General features: G+C 38.9%; 1 pseudogene; it reads left to right on the top strand.

Annotated features, from left to right (window-relative positions):
* Positions 1-999: 999 nt before the first annotated feature.
* Positions 1,000-1,096, top strand: LOC122095355 (annotated as a pseudogene).
* Positions 1,097-5,993: the final 4,897 nt, after the last annotated feature.

The following is a 5,993-nucleotide window of genomic DNA, read 5'->3' as shown; positions in this document are numbered from 1 at the left end:
TGAAAACACTGCATTGATACTTTTTATATTCTAATATATATTCTAATCCTGATTATTTATATTCCAATCTATTTATTGTAATAAATATCAATTAATTTGTCAAATTATAAATTAATTCCAGTAAGATTCACTGTGTGAAATATAAAATCAGCACATAAATATAAAATATATAAGTATATATAATATAAAAAAATGCTTTGCATTGTTCTCTTGTGGTTAAGGTAACAAAGGCAACTGTTTTAAAATATTATTCCATTACCTCTACCTCAGTGTTTGGTAGAATTAAACTTAAAGCTTTACCATTCGGAGATGTACAGCCTAGAGGCAAGAGGAAACACTGTGATTAAAACATTACCAATTTAAGGCCTAATAACAAGGAGAAACATATGGACTTCTCCTGGAGCCTCCTGAGTAGATAGGATTACAGGCATGAGCCATCAGCGCCTGGCTTAGTCTGAACAGTTCTGTCTGAACTGTTCATCACTTTATGATCCTTTGTAACTAAGATTAGTTTTGCTCCAATAAGACAATCTATGCTGTCAGGGTAAGATATTCTGGTAGGTCTGTTCTTACATGGAGCAAGAGTAAAGGGTCAGGCAGACATTTGTGCCAGTAAGACCTCATTTGGGAAATTTTAAGCTGCAGAAGTTTAGAAGTAGCTCTTAAGCAAGGCTTACTTTGAATCCATTAGCTCCACAAAGCTAAATCAGTTAAAAAATAAGTACTTGAAAATCCATCACCTTTGGACCTAGCTATGAAGGCTTCAAAGTATGATCAAATTTCAAATGAAAAAGACTTAAAATAGTTATTGACAAAAAATTGCAAATGTGAGCAATTGAACAAACAATATAAGTTTTTTCCACCATACACAGAATTTTGCAGAAATAAGATGAATAGCAAATTTGGGAACAATATGTTTCCTGGTTGCAAATAGGCAACCAAGGATATATGCCTATCTTAAGTTTGCATCATTAACTATGTAAATTTAGAAGATACTACATGCTTCAGCAGCATGTCTACCTGAATTACAATACAGAGATTAACATGGCTTTTGCACAAGGATGATATGAAAATTTGTGAAGTATTCCATATTTTTCATTCTTCAGATGCAAGAAATGAAAAACAGTTATGAGAGTTCCGGGAAGCTGGCGGAGGAGAAGCTGGAATCTGAACAAGCTCTTGCATAGAAAGCAGTTTTAGAGTTCCAGTGAACAGTCCTAAGCCAGAGAATCACACCAAGTGTGCCATCACAGGACAGAGAGTTAGACAAGAGAGGGGAAGCCAAGACAAGGAGACACATCTGAGCGCCTGCCAGCAGCCGCTGCGGCGGCGGCAGGGTTGCAGCGGCGACTGCAGCCGCGGCCATACCTGAGTGCTCACACAGAGAGTCCGGGACAAAGGAGCCAGACGCAGCGGGCGAGAGGATTCTACTCAACACCAGCAAGAACCGACAAGGAGCGGACATCTTCATCCTGCAGTTTGCAGACCAGAGATGACCCAGGATCCAAGACTCGGCGTGAGTAGAAGCCCAACGTCCTCACTCCTTCTCAGGGAGCAGAGGAGGGAAGGCCACCCCTCCCCCCCCAGCACCGGTGATCTCCATCTTGGATACCGACAAAGCTCAGAGGAGCTGCTAGCTCCAACTCAGGCCTTGGAATAAAACGAGTCATTTAACAGGTCACAAGAACTTAACGGCGAAGTGACCTGACAGACTCAGCTCCATCCAGGGAAAAGTCACCCAGTTCAGGCACCAGCCATTGGAGTGGCTTTCCTCACTGGGTAACCAGAGCCAGAGGCTGCCCCTCCCTCTAGCAGCCTCCACAATCAATTGAAAAACAGAAACCCTGAGAATGGCTCCAGGGTGGGCTCTGTGAATTTTTCACAAAATAGCCCCAGGGAAAAGCTACTGTTTGTTGAAAGGCCTCAACTCTACCAGAACCTAGCCTCATCACCCCTCTTTTGTGATTCTCAAAGCAGATCACCCTCCCGTTAAACTAACCTGGGAGGGGGATCTCAAAATCTTGGGTAAAGTAGAGCTTTTGTCTGCCTGTTCGAACAAACTGACTTAAGAAACCAATCAAGCCACAGGACCTCAAGCTGACCAGAGACTCCAACAAGAGGCTGGTTACAGACAAAAGGGAGATACAGGATTCTTCCCACCCCTCCCAAAAAAATAAAAAAAAAAAATCAAAGAACTTTTTTTCTTCTTTTCTTTTTTCTTTTTTTTTGGTACCTTATATATATAAAACATCTTTTTTCCTTTTCTAAAATTTTTATTAATCTTTAATTTTTGCCTTTTTTGAAAAAATAATTGTTTTCCAGTAACTTTTTTCCCTCTTATAATTTTTATTTTAGGAATACATGAATGTACGTTTTCCTTTCTTTTCTTGTCTTCTCTCTCTTTTTCTTTCTTAATTATCTTTTTGTTTTTTGTCTAGCTCTACTGAACTTCTGATCTTTATTTTTCTCCCTTTCTTATCCTTTTCACCTTTTCCTTTCTTTTGTTCTTCTGTATGTGACTTAACTCTTGTCCTGCACATCCTGATTAACCCATAGTTAAATAGTAGACCCTATCCCCCATTGTGTACACACTTAATCCACAAATTTATTACTCAATCCAAAACCTCTGAGACTTAAATTCCTTAATAGCAGTACTACCTCTTTATACCTATATAATATTTCAAGCATTTTTTAAGTTTTTCACATCTCCTCTATCTCCCTCCTGTTTTCTCATTATATTCACATTCCTCTCTAAATAGATGGTCTTTCAATCTCCATAACTATATTAATTTTTACGTTTCTAATTTTTTTTCTGGTCTCTTTTCATTTCCCTTTCCCTTTCTTCTTTTTCTCTCCCTCTCTACTTACATCCTACCCAACCTATTTCCTGCATTGAGATTAGGACATAGTTAACTCTCCCTGTGCCTCCCCACACCAATCTATTCCTAATTTTTACCCACATCTCTCCCTAACCCTAAAAATTCCTGGTTTTCCAAATTCTTCTCTGCGGTTCGAAGCCCATTAACATATAGTTGTTTGATGTTGAATAGATGTATCTGTTGAACTAGATTGTATCTGTAGACTATTGACTGTATAAATGCAAACGTTGGTTGATGGTTGCCTTAAGATAGTGTTCTAGCACAAAACTGGTGCTATTTTCATCTCAAATGGGCAGAGTAAGCCCAAAAAAAACAAGAAAAATGGCAAATCCGGGTATCTCAATTCCCAATCTTGATAATCAGGGGTCAGATCAGATAATGAACAATCCAGAGGAGAGTTCCCAAATAGCTCTACAAACACTGGTGGCAAACATGATAAATGAGAAGCTTGACAACTTACAAAGGACTCTGTATGAGCGGGATAGGGAGAGAGAGGAGGCATCCCAAAAGTTTATACAGGAATATCATAAGCGTGAGGAAGCTACTCAAAAACTGATACAGGATTTGCGTGAACAACTTGAGAATACTCAAAGAGAAAGGGAGGAATGGCGTGAGCAGGCTGAGAACACTCAAAGAGAACTGCAGGAATCCCACGAACGGGATGGAAAGAGAACTGCAGGAATCCCACAAACGGGAGGAAGCTAATCAAAGAGTAATTCAGGAATTGAGAGACCAGGTAGAGAAAACACAAAGATCACTAAAGGCATTCATGGAATCCATTAACAAAGAGCTGAAGGAAGTCAGGGAGACCACAAAGGGAATGCTGAAGGGAATCCAACAGAAGGAATGGGCGTCCAAAGAAACCATAACCAATCAACTAAGTGATTTGAGAACAAACACTGAACACCAAATTAAGGAAGTAAAGAAATTCATACAAGATCTAAAACAGAGCTTCAACAAAGAACTTGAAGCCATCAAAGCTGACCAATTAGAAGGAAAAGAGATAAAAAACAAAGTAGAGAGTCTTGACAGCAGGTTAGACCATGCAGAAGATCGAATCTCAGGGATTGAAGACAGCCTAGATATTATAGAGAAAGAACATACAACCATCCAAGACAAGTCCAAGAAGTATGATAGATCTATCCAACACCTGGAAGACACCATCAGAAGGCCTAATCTAAGGATAATGGGTGTAGAGGAGCACCTAGAAACAGAAGTTAATGGTCTAGGAAATTAGTTTAACAGGATCCTAGCAGAGAACTTCCCAAACATACAAAAAGATAGGCCTATTCAGATACAAGAAGCTTTTAGAACCCCAAATAGACCAGACCAGAATAGGACATCCCACCGTCACATTATAATCCACACAGGATCAACTCAGACCAAGGAAAAGATCCTTAAAGCTGTCAAGGAGAAAAGGGTAATCACCTATAAAGGGAAACCAATTAGAATCACCTCAGATTTCTCAGCAGAGACAATCAAAGCAAGAAGAGCCTGGAATGATGTATGCCATGCCCTAAAAACAAACAACTATCAACCAAGAATACTGTACCCAGCTAAACTCTCCTTCATAACTGAAGGCCAAATAAAAACCTTCCATAGCAAAGAAAAATTGAAACAATACATCTCCACCAAACCAGCCCTACAAAACATTCTTAAAGATGTCCTACACATAGAAAACCAACAAGACCGCAACAAAGGCCAAGAAACTGCACCCAAACTGAGAATCCAAGAACCATAGGAAGAACCCAGTTTTCGCAGCCCCCAAGAAGGTGGATAACATGGCAGGAACTCCCAAATACCTCTCAGTCCTATCTCTTAATGTTAACGGACTGAACTCTCCAATTAAGCGACATAGACTGTCTAGTTGGATTAAAAAACAAGATCCTTCTATCTGCTGCCTGCAGGAGTCACATCTTGCCCGTAAAAACAAACACATTTTCAATGTTAAAGGCTGGAACAAAATCTACCAAGCAAACGGCCCCCATAAACAGGCGGGAGTTGCAATCTTATTATCAGATAAAATAGACTTCAAATTAAAATTCGTGAGAAGAGATAAAGAAGGTCGCTACATACTAATTAAAGGATCTCTCCTTCAGGAGGATATTACAATTCTAAATATCTATTCGCCAAACAATGGAGCACCCAAATTTATCAAAGAAACACTACTTTCCCTCAAATCCCATATAGATCCAAAGACATTAATTGTTGGGGATTTTAACACACCACTCTCCCCACTAGATAGATCAACTCGGCAAAAACTCAACAGAGAAACCACAGATCTAAGCAGCTGCATAGATCAACTAGACTTAACAGACATCTACCGAACATTTCACCCAGCAGCATCAGAATACACGTTTTTCTCAGCAGCACATGGAACGTTTTCTAAAATAGACCACATTTTAGGCCACAAAGCAAACTTGTCTAAATTCAGAAACATTGAAGTTATACCTTACATTCTCTCTGACCACAAGGGAATAAAATTAGAACTCAACACCAAAAGCCACCAAAGAAAGTCCGGTATCACATGGAGGCTGAACAACACACTGCTGAATCAAGAGTGGGTCATGGAAGAGATTAGAAAGGAAATTCAAATGTTCATGCTATTCAACAAAAATGAGCACACAAATTACCAGCTCCTCTGAGACACAGAAAAGGCAGTACTCAGAGGCAATTTTATAGCTCTGAGCTCCTACATCAACAAATTGGAGAGATCTGAAACCAAAAATTTAATCACACATCTAAACCTCCTTGAAAAAGAGCAGCAAGATAAACCCCAATCCAGTAGACGGAAAGAAATAATTAAAATTAAATCAGAATTGAATGAATTAGAATCCAAGAAAACTATAGAAAGAATCAACAAAACAAAGAGTTGGTTCTTCGAAAAACTTAACAAAATTGACAGACCCTTAGCAAATCTTATCAGAAAAAGCAGAGAAAACACCCAAATTAATAAACTCAGAGATGAGAATGAAAACATCACCACAGAAACAACCAAGATTCAGAACATTATAAGGGAATACTTCTCAAAACTTTATGCTAATAAGTTTGAGAACTTGACAGAAATTGACCTTTTCCTAGCAAATATTGACATGCCAAAACTAAACTAAGATG

This window comes from Dipodomys spectabilis, unplaced genomic scaffold (genome assembly GCF_019054845.1).
Source record: "Dipodomys spectabilis isolate Male_0828 unplaced genomic scaffold, ASM1905484v1 ptg000344l, whole genome shotgun sequence".
NCBI classification, from domain to species: Eukaryota; Metazoa; Chordata; class Mammalia; order Rodentia; family Heteromyidae; genus Dipodomys; species Dipodomys spectabilis.
Note: the sequence above shows the minus strand (reverse complement) of the source record. Positions and strands in the feature narration are given on the sequence as shown.